General features: G+C 39.2%; 1 protein-coding gene across 4 annotated transcripts in view; it reads right to left on the bottom strand.

Moving 5' to 3' along the window:
* Positions 1-16,663, bottom strand: part of LOC140713767 (cadherin-6-like) — a 213,570-nt gene that overhangs the window by 132,785 nt on the left and 64,122 nt on the right. The gene's annotated exons all lie outside the window — the stretch shown is intronic.

The following is a 16,663-nucleotide window of genomic DNA, read 5'->3' as shown; positions in this document are numbered from 1 at the left end:
GAAAGGAAAATTGTAACGTTATACACCCAGTGGCCACTTTATTAGGTACACCTGCACATCTGCTTGTTAATACAAATATCCAATCACCCAATCATGTGGCAGCAACGCAATCCATTCAAATATGCAGACGTGCTGAAGCAGTTCAGTTGTTGTTCAGAACAAACAGCAGAGTGAGGATGAAATGTGACCTACGTGACCTTGACTTTGTTGCCAGGCAGGGTGGTTCGAGCGTCTCAGAAATTGCTGATCTCCTGGGATTTTCATGCACAACAGTCTCTGGAGTTCACAGAGAATGGTGCAAGAAACAAAAATGACATCCAGTGAACAGTAGTTCTGTGGGTGAAAATACTTTGCTAATGAGATAGTTCAGAGGAGAATGGCAGGACTGGGTTAAGCTGACAGGAAGGTAACAGTAACTCAAATAATCAGATGTTAGGACAATTGTTTGATAAAAGCATCTCTGAAAGTACAACACGTCAAACCTTGAAGTGGATGGGCCACAGCATCAGAAGACCATGAATATGCACTTAGTGGCCATTTTATTAGAAACAGTACAGAAGGCGTCTAATAAAGTGGGCCCTGAGTGTACATCTTTTCTTTCAATTTGATATCATTAGTAATTTCATATTAGCATTGGATGTATTTCAGAGTGGACTATCTTTATTGAGAATTATGAAATATTTCATAACTTAAGACAATAGGTATTAAAAGTTTCTATCTATTTTCTCAGGCCAGTTTAGGTATCTCTGCTTCTATTTCAATTCCCTGCATTTCAGACTTGCAAACTGAATGCACATTTTTTCATGTCATGTTTACTCTTCCCCAGAGGTTCCTTTATGATGAGATCATTAATTAATCCAGTCTTTTTATACGTGGTTAGAACAAAAGAGCCTGTTCACTGCTTGGTTCCAGAACTTACATGTAAGGTAGTGACCTGAAGATACTCCACGGAGTTATACTCTAGGCAAGTTATGCATATTTGATTTGACTATTTTATATAAAGATTAAAGTCAACATATTTGCTGTACCTTTGAAAAAATTCCATTATTTCTTATTTTACAGCCTGCCCTACAATTAGGAGGTTCTAGGGACTTCCACAGTGACTTCTATTGTTCCATCCAAAACTAATTCCGCATCTTGATCGGTTGAGTCAAGATTATTCTGCTCAACCATTCTAATTTCACTGTTTTATAAGTGAAGTTTCCCCAATTCCATTTCTTTTCTGCTTGTTGTTCTCCCTTTAAGCTATCAAACATGACAGAATACGCAGATTCCAGCCTTGATCTCTGTAATGTCCATGAGATCATAATCATTAATTTGCTTTTGTTCACTCATTCCACCTGGTAGCAAAGGTTGGGTGGATTCAGACAACAATATTTAACCAATTATTCATAAACTGATTTACAAATTTAACTTTGGGTTTATTTCACCATCTACCCCTCTCTATTTGTAGGTGCATTCTTCCTTCTATGTTCTCCCCCTTTTTATTATACTGCAGATATTATTTCCTTCACCTATATTCTGCGCTGTCACCTTGAACCTTCTCAAGAACTTTATAACTTTCATCTCATCTGAGCACCCCACCCCAGTCCCCTTACAAGTTAGCTTGATGTGGGAAGTGGATTGCTAATCTGCCAACTACTTGGGGCGGCTACTTTGCCTTTCTTGCCCGTATGGGCCACAGAAAATCCGTAGCATCGATCCGTTGCACTGATGGAAATTATATCAACAATACGCTAAGTTAACATATGCCAATAGCCAATTAATGGTTCCACTATGGCTTGGAAACTCCTGAAAGCCTCAAGATAACCACATTTACTGCTTCCTCAATCACTAATTCCAGAATTGAATTCAGGTGTCTACATGGTCTTTAAAGTCTGGATACCATCTAATCATTGTGGCCATCTATCGCATTGTGCCCACTCTCTGGAAATCCCTTTATGTGTCACAATAGGAATATGCCCTATGAAAGAAATATTTTACTGGCAGTTTAAGCCATATCCATAACTAAAATTGATGCCATGGACCTAAACTGGCTTGCAAATTGGTTAACATACACAAAGTGCTGGAGGAACTTAGCAAATCAAGCAGCATCTAAGGAGAAGAATGAAGAGTCAATGTTTCAAGCTGAGGCCTTTCAGGAGTCCTGATGAAGGATCTCGGCCTGAAACCCCAACTCTTCACTCCTCTCCACAGATGCTCCCTGACCTGCCGAGCTCCCCCAGCTTTCTGTGAGTGTTACAATGGATTTCCAGCATCTGCAGAATCTCTGGTGTTCATGATTTTCAAATTGGTTGGAGTTTAATATTTTTCCAACATTCACTAATATATAAAGAGAGTCAAAAAATACTTGCACCAGGGAAAAATTTCAAACATTCTCCACTGTCAAAGTTCAAAGAACATTTATTATCAAACTATGTATACATAATACAACCTTGAAATTTGTCTCCTTGCAGACAGACTGCATAAGGAGTCCAATGTCTGAGTACAGCCGTGATACTGCCCAAGCTTATCTGGAAGAAAGTTAGGGCCCTTCGCTTTCACCTATATGTGTGCACAAGTTTAAGCTTCCATACAGATAAGGAGGGAAATAACATGAGAAACCTGGTATTTCTCTGGAAAATGAATGGTGTTATTTTCTGATCATTTTACTGAGGATTCATGGCAATACAGGATTGTGTGACACAATAAATCTTTACAAATATTTACAGCCTGGTACAGTTTGATTCATATGACTGTTATCATTAGGTGGTACACCTCTCAGTTTCACTGTTGAGCAGTCTTACTACAGCTCGGGTGTAGAAACAAGTTGCAGTGTTTAAAGAATAGACTGCCAATCAATTTATTATGGGCTGTCTGCTGTAGTCCCTGGGCTACAGCAATGAAGTAAAAAAAAACACTACAAATTGGCCTAGAAAAGGCAAACTGGCATGGGATTCCTCTGCACTAACATCAAAACCTACTTAGTGTTCAGCACAAGAACATTAGACAGACAAATTGAAGTGTTTACAGCAAAACACAAGCTTCCTTCAGCATCCTGTCATGCAGCTCAGACTTTTCAATGAAATCAAATTTTTCCTTTCACTACCTCACTGCAAGAATGCCTTTCCAGGTTAATACAGTCGTTAGCTGTCTTAGAGAGGGCAAAGATTTGTTTTTCTGCGATCAATTTGGATGAGACGAGGCAAAATTTCTCTTTGGCCATTTGCACTAAATATGTGCTTGTAGAAATGGATGTGCTTCTGAAAATCTGCCCCTCAGATGACAATAGATCCTATTATTACTGTACCTCAGCAGGAGTGGCCAAGAATGAATTTCTCCTCCAATATGTGAAGCAACAGACAACATTGTTCTTTGATGCTTGGAGAGCTTGAGAAACACAGAATCAGAAGTCCATATGCTCCTATGAGTTTATTGATGGAGATTGATGGGTTGGATTAGTCAGCAACTCTATTATTGTAAGAACATATAATTACCAGCATGAGAAAGGGTGAAGAAATTTGATTTTGGTCTTTTTTTGCCAACCTTTATGTTGCAATTGTAATGCACAGTGAATCAAACCCCTGAGCTACATGTTTCATTCCTGCTTCAAAGGCCAAAATACCATGCAGCATAATTTCATGTAACTGTTAAATGGAGCACAATCAAATGAAATTAACTTCTTTGCTGAAGGTCCACAGACGGTCCACAATTGCCAGACATGACTTCAGATAAAGATCTAGGTTACTCTTCTTTTTGTCCAAAATAGATTTCAAATTAAACCGTACTTTGATTTAATTTCACACATTTTTTTTCTTCCATTTACACCTTCAGTATGAGAAAATGTTACAACTTATTTCTTCAAATGTGTTTCATCATTGGGCTGAGTCTTTCTGTGTGAATTGTTCAACCCAAGTCATTAGGACATCAGATCTCCAGGTAATTCTGATCAGCGCAGGTCATGAGGCCTTGGGTCTCCTGGTAAAACAGTCCTTTCAGAACTCAAGCTGACTACAAGTTAGGACAAAATTCCAGAAGTGTACTGTAATTGCTAATAGCTGATAAACAAAGATTAAAGAAAGAAAGATTAGCTTCATTTGTCAGATACACTGAAACAGTGAAATGTGTCACTCTCATCGAATTTAATTAAATCAGCGAGGATTGACTGGGCAGCCTGCAAGTGTCGCCATGCTTCGGGCCCACATTTAACGGTACGTCTTTACAATGTGGGAGGAAGGCAGAGCACCTGGAGGAAACCCAATGCAGTCACTTGGAGAATGTACAAACTCCTTACAGACAGCGGCAGAAATTGAATCCGAACGTTACAGCTGGTGCTGTAAGGCACTGCACTAACCGCTTTGCTAACATGTCGTCAAACTAAGCTGCATGCTTTTTGATGAGTTTTGACAGAAGCTGAGGGCCTCAGGAACTCTGAGCTATTATGAAATCCAGGGTCTTTGCCTTGGTATTCACTATGTAATATTAAGTGAGATGAGGCATAGATTCAACATGTGTGGTGCTGTCTTGCGACTGTCAACAGCGGCTGCTCTAAATATGATGTATTTATGAAAGTGATCCTTTGTTACATTAAAATAAACCCCACAAAAGTGACGGCTTCAGAACAAATTGGTTATAAGTAGCTGTTTAGGTTTCTGGTCAGTTTTGCAAAAAATATTTTCCATGATAGATTAACTTTACAGTGGGTTGCATGTTTTCAAGTCATTCAATGATTTCTCCTTTTCCTGGATCATTAATCTCCTCTGACCATATTTCAACTAAGATGTTACGCTCCTCTTATTCTGCTTTATTAACCATGGTGAATTTAACCAGCGAAAAAAGTGAAAAGAAGGTGAATCATAAACACAAGATATCCTGCAGATGCTGGAAATCCAAAGCAACACACACAAAATGCTGCAGGATCTCAGCAGGTCAGGCAGCATCTATGGAAATGAATATACAGTCGATGTTTTGGGCCAAACCTTTCATCAGGACTGGAAAGGAAGGGGGAAGATGGCAGAATAAGGAGGAGGGAATGGAGGGCAAGCTAGAAGGTGACAGGTGAAGCCAGGTGTGTGGGAGATGGGGGGGGATGAAGTAAGAAGCTGGGTGGTGATAAGTGAAAAGGCAAAGGACTGGAGGTGAAGGAAACTGATAGGAGAGGAGAGTGATCATGGGAGAAAGGGAAGGAGGAGGGTCAACATGGGGAGGTGATAGGCAATGAGGAGACGAGGTAAGAGGTCAGAATGGTGAAATGCATTACCGGAAGTTGGAGTCATCGATATTCATGCCATTAGGTTGGAGGCTACCTAGATGAAATATGAGGTGTTGCTCCTCCAACTTTTGAGTCGCCTCAGTGGCAGAAGCAGAGGAAATGGACTGACATGTTGGAACAGGAATGGGGACAGGAACTGAAATTCTGTTTTTTGAGGATGGAGCCGATGTGCTTGACAAAGCAGTCCTACAATCTACATCGGGTCTCCCCAATGTAAAGGAGGCCACATCTGCAGCAATGTATACATAGATGACCCTAGCAGATTCGCAGCTGAAGTGTTGCCACATCTAGAAGGACTGTTTGAGGCTCTGAATGGATGACAAGAAGGCGGTGAATGAGCAGATATAGCCCTTCTGCAGCTTCAGGGATAAGTGCCAGGAGGGCATTAGTGGGGTTGGATGAATGGACAAGGGAATCATGGAAGGAACAATTCCTGCAGAAAGCGGAGAGTAGGTGGGAGGTAAAGATGTGTTTGGTGGCAGGATCTCACTGAAGACGGCAAAAGTTGCAGAGAATGATGTGTTGGATGCAAATGCTCATGGAGTGGTAGGTGAAGACCGGAAGAACTCAATCCCCGTTAAGGTGTTTGGAAGATAGGGTGAGCGCGGATGTCCGGGAAAAGGAGAGATGTAATGGTGGAGGATGGGAAACCCCATTTTTTGAAGGAGGAAGTCATCGCTTGTGTCCTGGATGGGAAAGCCACATACTGGGAATGATGTGGCAGTGATGAAGGAACTGGGAAAGAGGACTGACATTTTTACAGGAGACTCGGTGGGACGAGGTATGGTCAAGATAGCTGTGGGTATATAAAAGATATAGGTAGACAGTTTGTCTCCAGAGATGGAGATAGGGAATTGAAAAAGGGGACAAAGCTGAATCTAATCTGGAAACTTGGACAAAAGTCACGGAGAGATGTGAATGCTGTAGAGACCAGAATGCTGTATGCACCACTCAGTATTGTAGTATCTGCCTGCAGAATTCAGACTCATAACACTATATTTGATATTTAATTGCCTCTGTAATGACCTGCCAACCAATTCAATTCAATAGCAATTAGTGATAGGTAATAGGTGCTGGTTTTATTAGAAATGCTCACATATGATAAATTAATAAAAGCAATATCCATGCCATGTTTTTTTTACTATACTGGAACTCAGAATTATCTTTTGAAAAATGCTTATTCATGGATGTAAATTATGATTACTCAATAATAAAATGAAGTGTTCATGTGAATATACAATCAGATACAGAATTATCTCCAAAAGATCGAAGCATCCTAGTGTCCATCTTCTCCAGTTGGACTACAGGGAGCCAACAGTGGCCATGATAACTTACTGAAGTACATAGCAACAACAGAACATGAAAATTCATCCCTCTGTGTCTGGACTGACATTGGGTTAGATTATAACTGAGCTGGCGCACCACTCCATTTATCTGCTTCAGGACTGTGCAGGCTAAAAAGGAAGTCAGCCAAGCCTCTTTGTTTCTGATTGTTATCCATAGTCCCCTGAGACCAAGTACAAAAGTATGGAGGCTCAGTGAAAAACGTGACGAGGACGGATTCTGACACTCCGACTGAACGTCTTGCCATTGCATATTATCTAAGCTCAAGCATGAACTCTGACCACTTGCACTAAGTACTGGTAAGTGACTGTACGCCTGAGGAACACTACCCTCAGAAGAATCCAAATACGATAAAGCAAGGAAATAGGAAAAAAAAACACAAAACTATACTAGTCAGGCAGTTATTTGGAAATACCTTCACCATATATTGAATAACACTAGCACAAATGTCTGGGAACTGTCTAAATATGAAGTGCAAGCTTTCCTCTAGCCACTTGGGATCCACATTCATCCTTAGTTGCATATATTTAATGCACAATGTGCTTTGATTACAACTTCCAAAATTTGGTTCTGTTGACTTCAATAAAACCGAATTTCAAAAGCAGAACATAACACACAGACACCACTAAATCATGCGTTTACCTCAGGCTACTGACATGGTGAACACTAACATTATACAATGCTATTTTCCAGCAAACCTATAAACTTGTTTCATTAAATTGCATTTACATTTACAACAGCAATTGCAAATTTATGGAAATCTCACAGCTATATTTTAGGTGCCATATATTTACATTATTGCAAGGAATAATTTCATCCACGAGTTAATTTATCAAGAGTTGAGCATTTCCACAAACTACGTTTCCAATAAGAATCTTGCAATGTTACATTATTAAAGCTTAATAATCATTTGCTGTAATGTTAGTCATTCTCCAAGCAGGCAAATGGTTGCCTCTTGGTCATAATGACCTTATTGCAGGAGTGCTTTCAGCCATAGCTCAACTGCAAGCATTCATACCTACTTAGAATCAGAAGCAGGTCCCTCATCATTGATTTCACCACAAGTATGAAATCTAGCACACCAGTATGACTTTGAAGGAATACTTCACTGTTGTGCTGTCATCTTCTGGATAAGTTAAAAAACCAAGTGGATGCAAGTGTTCTCATGGAATTTACTTTGAAGGCCAGTCAGACGGTTACCCTAGTCGAAATGTCACTGTCACATGGAGCTTTCAGGGCACAAATTGACTTCAGACTATCCATAATTCCATTGGTTGCTTTACTTTAAAAGCAAATTATTTACTGCAATGTCTTCTGGGAAACATGGGTGTGTGAAAGGTGTTAGCCAATTGCAAGCCACTCTTAAAGTATGTTGCTGCTTATATACCCAGGTCAATTATGAGGGTGTTACATTCTCATTTTTTTCTAATATTTCAATATTGACTTGAACTTTGCATTCTTGAATAAACAAAGAACAAAGTAGTAGTGCACTAAGACACCACTTAGCCCCCATTGTTCACTGCCTTGCTTGCTTTGCAATAGACCAGTATGAACCAAGAGCCACAATTCTCCTAAGAAACTTAAACACTAGGATTTAACATGTGAGTTTAGAGCAATTATTCCAAAAAACTGACTTCAGCGAAAGGAAAAAAAAAGATATTTCCATAACATAGCCAATTTAAGTATTAAAAAAAAGTGGCAAGCAATCTTTCCAGACAATGATTGTTACTCGAATCTCATTTTCATTTTCATATTGTCAACCCTATCTTTGTGTGATAACAGAGATTGATAGTACTCTAAAGAATTGGGAGAAATTAATTGGATGAGCTGAGGAATGGCAAATGGAATCTAATGTGAATCAATGCAAGCTAATGCATATTGATACAGGAATGATAAAATATGTGCACACAAGGACTGTGTGTCAATTAGCAAAGGTGAAAAGGAAGATGGATATGGATGCATCTATTGATCATCCATTAAGCAAAAGCCAGTTGAATCAAGCATTAGGATACACATTTTTTCAAAGTTTGAATGTATTACTTTAACCCTCTGAAACGTGTTGATCCAGGATGTGAATGACTGTTTTGGTCATATTACCTGCCAAGGACATGAAAGAGGGTTCAAAAAAAACCTGCAAAGATTACTCTGAATTACAACATTCAACGTGCGAGAAGAGCATATTAAGCAGAAAGCTTCTATTAATTAGAAAAATGATCAAAAAGGCATGAAACAGGTTAGAAAACTGGAGTAGAAATTGGTCCCTAGTCCTTCAGATCCACTCCACCATTTAAAATCTTGCTCAATCTGAAAATATTTCCATCCAATTTTTTTCCTTGGTCTCTTCAGCTCCTGATGACTTTAGTTACCAAAAATATTTGAGTTTGCCTTTGATTTACTTGTTCAAATCAAAATATAACAGAGGGAATGAAGGAACTTGATGAAAATTACTGATACACAGCCAACTAATGTTAAGACTAAAGGTAACATTACATTTTTTGTAGTGCAATACAAATTATTAACAAAAATAGATGCTGTGCCCATGACATAGATTTTTACTTAAAAATTCTGGGGACAATTAAAGTAAAATGGGATTATGGCTGACAAGTTACAAACTAATTCTTGGGATTAAGAATAGTCATGAGGTAATGCTGCAGCTCTACGAAACCCTGGTTAGACTACACTTGGGATATGGCTTTCAGTTCTGAATAACTCATTATAAAAAGAATATGGAAGCTTTAGAGAGGATGCAGAGGAAATTTACCAGGATGCTGCCTGGATTAGAGAGCACATCTTAGGAAGCTAGGTTGACAAAGCTAGGGCTTTTCCTTTTGTAATGAAGGAGGATGAGAGGAGCCATTATAGAGATATACACGACAATAAGAGACACAGATTGAATGGACAGCCAGATACTTTTTTTCCCAGGATGGAAGTGGCTAATACGAGAGGGCACAATTTTAAAGGGCTTGGAGGGAAATACAGGGACTATATCAGAGGGAAGATTTTTATTACACAGAGAGTGGTGGGTGCATGGAATGTGCTGCCAGGGGTGGTGGTAAAGGCAGGTACGTTAAGGGCATTTAAGAAACTCTCAGAAATGCACATGGATGATCGAAAAATGGAGAGCCATATCAGATGGAAGGTTAGATTGATCTTAGAGTGAGTTCAAAAGTTGGAACAACATTGTAGGCCATAAGGTCTGTACGGTGCTTTAATGTTCTATTGCTCTTGATTGTTCTAGATAGCTGTTCTCCTCCAATTCTGTTATTTTGATCATACTTGAAACTAATGTCTCCACCCACAACCAGTCCCGAGTTCTGGAATTAAACCTCTCTAACTTTCTCCCATTTTTCATGCTTTAAGGCCCATGTCTAGCCAGCTTAATACCTCCTGTTGCCCTGCAGTTTCAAATTCTTATAAAGTGGTTTGAAATTTTTTTGCCAGGTTAAAGGTGCAGCATAAATGAATAGTTGTTGATAGGTGCCAATATCAATGATTAATTAACCTAGCTAATGTTCCTGGCTGGAGAGAGATTTGGGAGGGATGCTCAACTGATTTCAAGTGCCCTGGGATCTAGCAAAGGAGGTGGGGGGGGGGGGGGGGTTGTGGAAGCGCTCAGTGTATTTGTTGCCTCAGCAACCTGTGATAGCTGTGTGTCAGTCAAAGGGCAGAATCAGCTCTTCCGCTTTATTAAAGAGTCTCTTAGTATTATTAGCAAGGCTCAAACACTCTGGCAAAGCAACTAGTATTTATAGAAATTTAGCACACAAAGGCCGAAGTCCTTTAGGAATTGAAGATAGAAAAAGAACCAGCAGAGAAACCATGGAAAGCTGAAAAAAAAGTTACCTGATTTCATCCAAATTTAGTTTGGTTTTCATTTTCGAATTGACTTGATTTTGAATTAGAAGGAGCAGATTGTAATTTCAAACATCTGCATGTACCTTGACACAGAGTCATAGAGGGCTTCAGCATAGAAACAGCCTTATCTAGTCCATGCTGAATCCTTCATCTTTATGCAAAAGAAAGCATAAATCATTGAGAATTGAGCACTTAGACTGGCTAATTCATCAAGCAATTGTTCTTGGGTGACGGGGATTTGGGAGGGATGCACAACTGACTTCAAGTGTCCTGTGATGTGACAAAGTGGGGTGGAAGCACTCAGTATATTTGCTAAATTACAGATCAGTGGCCTTTGCGATAGCTATGCGTCAGTCGGAGGGTAGAATCAGCTCTTCCACTTCATTAAAAAGACAATATTAATAGCAAGATTCAAACACAAGTGGAGATGACCTTTTTGATAGCAAAATATGGTAAGGTGATAAACTAAGATTTGTGCTGCAGATGTGCAGCTTTGGAGGCTCAAAGCTGAGGGAGGTGAAAATTCCACTGAATCTTTCAGTCTGGAAGGAAAACTTTCAATTTGTATTTGCACTGACTGTTTTAAAGCACTGGCCAATTAGATCCATACTTTAACGCTGTAAAGTCTTTTTTTTCCCCCTATAATGCTGTGATATTTTCCTTCTCTGCTTTCTAGACCATTTTGCCTGATATGGATTCACTGCTTCTTCTCGTCATGGAATAAATGTGACCATGCTTCAGGATTCAAAGTTTCAAAGTACATTTATTATCAAAGTATGTAGGCAGAACACAATTCTGAGATTCGTCTTTTGCGCAGGCAGCCACGAAACAAAGATAGACCGTGGAACCTGTTCAAAGAAAACATCAGACACCCAAAGCGCAAAAAAAATAAGAACAAATTGTTCAAACAGCAAAAAATGAGCGAATAACACACAGAATATTAAATATCAAACCACAGAATCTTTGAAATGGTCTCGGAGTGTTCAGCTCAATTCAATTTAGTGCTGTAACGTTTGTTGACTGCAGGCCGCAGAGCCAATGTAAGTCAAAATGCCCCAAGCAAAATCACACAGAACAGCAATTAAAAAAAGAGTAACTAGGAATGCACATAAACTGCAGAGTCCTCTAAAAAATGAGTCCAATACATAAGCCACACCTCATTATTCCGCCCATTTTAACTTCAATATCATATCAAGGTTGTACAATGTTGAAAAATTCATCCCAGTTGCTAGTGAACAATGTGTTATATAATCATGTCTTAATTCTATATTCTTCCTCGGAAATTCATCCTACAGCAGTTAAAGGTGTTCATTTTGCCTGAGGACAAGATTCTGGATACCTAGGCATACTAATTGCTTGGACATAAACTAAAGCATTTAACACAATCTCTGCTTTCCTTATGCACACTTAAAATAAAAACATCTTCATAAATGTTGTAATCATCAATCACTTGTGATGGCTCAACTCATTGCTGACAATGTCAAAAATATTTAAAATCTATTAATGTCTCTATTAATATTCAGTATCTGAAAAGGTCACACTACTCGTAGTCAAACCTTACTTGCAAGGCATCCAGCCTAAAAAATACACAATTCACAACTGGCATATAACTAGATTACACCATTTCTGAAGCATGTTAATTGTGTAAAGGACAGAACTGGAACCGTAAAAACATACGTGGATCAGGACATTACGAGCAATTTATTCACTTCAAGACATTAAACCTACGGACTTAATGAAAACAAAATTAAATTATAATTCACTCAGGAATGGATACAAACCAAATTAAACCTTTCCAGTTCCAGCAACACTTTATCAACAAAGTAAATCGAAAGGTTGTTCTTTTAAAAGCAATCTTCTGTCTATCTTGCCCTGCGTGAACACTTTTATCACCAAAGCACATTAGGCCCTGACTGCTGAAGCAGCACCATAGTTAAAATGACTAAATATGACAGCTGATAGAGTAGGCCTGACATGATTTGACAATAAATTTGGTTAAGAGAAGCAAAGTACAGTAATGTAAGCAGTTGATGCCCTTGGTTTCTGTAAAAAGGTTTAAGCACTCTCTATCTTCAGCTCTCCCTACTTTAATCCTGTTGTTTGAAATTTCCCTACCAGCTTAATGCGATATTAGTTAACAAATCGAATAAACTGGTAAATTTCTGGCCTGCACTGCTCAGTGAATGAGGAACACCAACATACACTTGTAAAGCACAATGATCAGGGATTTCCTCTGGCTGACCTATACTGGCTCCCAATTAACCTACTGGTGAACACTTAAATCCCTCCATGATCTTGTCCACCCCTTTCTGGAGTGTCCTGACCTTCAAGTACCTGCTCTCCTCTAATGTCGCCAACTGAATCACCCCCATGCTTAATTGCTAAACATTGGTTGCCAAATCCCCAAACTCCAAATCCTTCTCCAAATCACTCTACCTCGCTCTCCTATTATTATTGTCCAAACTTGTCTTCTGTAATATTTGCTGTGTCCATTTGTATTCCATACACTTCTGTGAAATGTCTTGAGATATTATTTGTTAATAATGTTTGAAAATAGAAATTTTTGCTGTTAGTAAATCTGCTTTTAATACATTGTTCAGGATCACAGAAAAATATGTCAATCGATGATATATATTATTTACATCTTCCATCTCCAATGAGCATAAAAGATTCAATTACACTATTTAAAAAATGAGCTCTTTAGATATTTCTGCTGCCTCTGCCAATATTGCCGAAAGAGATAATTGTTGTGTATTTAATATTTCAGTAATACTTGAGTAATATTGTAAATATATTGTTTGATTAAGCATTCTTTGTTGTTTACATAATTCATTATGAGTTATATGTAAAAGTATGTGAATGGCATAAGTCATTGCACCACCATGTCATATGTCCATGCCTCACTAAACTAAAAACAAAGTAGACGAACATCTCCAAGCTCCAGGTTTTTCTTTCAATTAGTTTTATGTCTTAGAGTTACAAACCATAACAGTAATCTTGTCTTTGCCAGTTAAAAGTTAGTGAAAGCTTGCTTTGCACCATATATCCTACATTTAATGATGATTACGTTTCAAAAGAATTTTTTGTGGAACACTTTGGGATGGTATGAAAGACGCAATTTAAATCCAAGTCAATTAGCATGTCTGAACTCTCAAGAAAATGGGGTTGTTAATTAAAAACCATAGGGAGTGATTCAGTTTCTCGGATTTCCAATCATCAATCTGACTTCCTTCTCTCTTGCCCTCCACCTCTGTTGTCGCTAATGGAATGGGTTGTCATTTCACAAACACCTATTTCACACAAAGTCAAAGTACACCCCGGGAGTTTTAAAATTTAAATAAATGGCTTTTAAGGAACAGCTTCTTTTCCTTGGAGAAATTACATTCCTGTTCAAGATTTTCAGGTGAAAGGTTTTAGAATCAGATCAGTGGAACTTTTTTGAAAATATACAAGTGGGTATTTCAGCAAGCCTGGACTTAATAAGAGTCGACACTTCAGTGCCAGTGGTTATTTGAACCCTATTAATGCAATATGATGCTTCTGCATTTAAAAGGGGCAATATTCCATTGAAGAGTTAAAAATCACACTTGATGACTGTTGTGGTTTCTTCTAGATGTATCTCAGCAAAACTTGCAATCGTATTGCCTAGTTGATTTATTCAGTATTGACAGCCACATTGGATGTTGCTTTACGATTACACACGGAAATCTACAGCCTGTTTCAGCCTACTTATTGACTGGCTCTAGCACTATCTTTTAGACTTCATGTGTCATGATCCATAAGGACTTCAGCGAGCATAGATCAAATCATAAGGTACCAAAAAACCATGTTACTGGAATGCTATATGTCCCTACATTACAGAGCGGCTGCCTTCCGAGAAAACTGTCCGCATTGAGATTTTCTGTAAACGAACATGATAAAAATTCACAAAATGTGTCATTTCATTTCAAATTTTGTGTTCATTTTTTTGCTCACGTAAAGTTTGTAAGAGTTAAACTTAATTCCATACCTCAAATTCTTTGCAAATTCCGTAAGGGAAAATTCTGCCTACTAAACTGCGGTAAAATGCAGATACACCGTATGTGTAAGTACTTCCATTAAGTAAAGCTGGTATTTGTAAGTCAGACTCTAGTGCTGAATAGAGATCTTCCATTTTGTTTAATTGATTTTAAAACATGAAAAGTAGTCAATTTTTGAATGATTGCGGTGCTCTCCAACAATGAAATGCTCCATTTTGACAGCCGGTTCTATCATGGGTACAGCTCTTACCACCAATAAGAGACAATGTCTCAGATAGGACATCCATCATTAAGGATCCAACTATCTGAGCCATTCCCTCCTCTCATTACTGGCATCAGATAGGAACCCGAAGACCCACACTTCAAGGTTCACCAGCAGCTTCTTCCTTGCTGCCAATCAGGTTCCTAAACCAACCTGAAAAACACTAATTCTACCTTGGACTACATTTCCCTTAACTTGTACCGATGTAGTTACGCTCATTTTTGCTTATTTGATTGTGCATGTTATGTACAACTTACGTTAATTTCAGCCTGCGTAATTTTGTCATGTTTGCGATATTCGGTCCTACTGCTGCAAAAAGCTAATTTTCATGGCATTTATACTCTGAGTACGTATGCCCATCTATGACAATAAACTTGAACAGGACTTGATGCTTATACTTGGCATAAAAATGCAAACCTACTTAATAATTACCCCAGTTATATTTAAGGTTAGGATTGGCATGGGGTTCCCATCAAATCGAATAGGCAGGACCTGCAAAGCATTTAGGTGGGAAAGGAAGGAAGAGAAGTCACATTGCTATGAGCATCATTCTAACTATCACAGCTAATGCAAAATGTGTACAATGATGCCGATGCTGGAATCGACTGCAACATTTAAGAGAAGTTTGGATAAGTACATGGATGGGAGGAGAATGGAGGACTATGATCCAAAAGCAGGTTGATGTGACTAGGCGGAATAATAGTTCAACATAGTCTAGGTGGGCTGAAGGGCCCGTTTCTGTGCTGTAGTGCTCTATGACTCTATAGAGAGCACTAGTGGAACTCAGAAGGCCAGGGCTGAAAGGAGGAGAGCAGATAGCCAGTATAAAGAATGGGAGGAGTTGAGCAAGTGCTGGCAGAGGATAGGTGGATCCAGATGGAGGAGATGATTGGCAGATGTGGGAGGGAGGAGAATGGCAATGAGATGAGAAGCTGGGAGGTGACAGGTGAAAGTGGAAAAGGGCTGAAGATGGTGGAATCTGATAGGAGAGGAAGGTAGAGCAAGAAATGTGAAGGGAGGTGGGGAGGGTAACAAGTAGGTAATGGGCAGATCAAAAGTGTGGGGGAGGGTAAAGAGGTAGTGTTTTGGGGGTCAGGAGGATGAGATGGCATGGTTGCATTGCTGTTTGTGCGATGCAATTACAGCTTGGGACATCGGAGTTCAGTGTTCAGGCCCGACCTCGTCTGTAAGATGTTTGTATGTCCTTCCCATGATTGCCTGGGCGTCCTTTTGTTTCCTCTCATGGCCCAACGACGTACCAGTTAGTAGGTTAATTGAACATTATAAATTACCCCGTGATTAGGCTTGGGTTAAATAAATAGGTTTCTGGGCGGTGTAGCTTGTTGGTCTGCAAGGGCATATTCTACACTTTATCTCCCAATAAAAGAAAGAGGAGAGAAAAAATAATAAAGGAGAAAGCTGATAGAGGGAGAGCAGTTACCACAAGTTTATGAACTTAATATTCCTGCTATCAGGTTAGGAACTAAGGCAGTGCACCAGGTGCTATTTCTTTAATTTATGTTTAGCTTTGACTTGGCAGTCGAGAACATGGACAGACATGTTGGTGTGGGAATGAGAAGAGGATTAAAATGGCTGGCCTCTGGGAGATCCTGGCTGGAATGTGGGATGGAGCAAAGAAGCTCAGTGAAACAGTCACCAAATTTGCATCCTGTCTTCACTAATACAGAGGAAACATTATGGGAGCACTGGATGCAATAAATAGCATGTGAAAGACTACTGTACCTGTAAGGACTGTTTAGGACCCTGGATGGTCTTGAAGGAAGAAGTACAGGAACAGGTGTAATGCTGTGTGTGGTTACAAGGGGAAACGCCTGGGGAGGGAGGAGTCTAAGCGGGTAGGAATGAGTGAATAAGAAGAGTAATTCCTGTGGAAAGTGGAGGGGGTGAAAAGGGCAAGAGGTGCCTGTGGAG

The sequence above is a fragment of the Hemitrygon akajei genome, chromosome 20 (genome assembly GCF_048418815.1).
Source record: "Hemitrygon akajei chromosome 20, sHemAka1.3, whole genome shotgun sequence".
In the NCBI taxonomy this organism is placed as follows: domain Eukaryota; kingdom Metazoa; phylum Chordata; class Chondrichthyes; order Myliobatiformes; family Dasyatidae; genus Hemitrygon; species Hemitrygon akajei.
The sequence above is the reverse complement of the archived record's forward strand: the minus strand, read 5'-3'. Positions and strand labels throughout refer to the sequence as shown.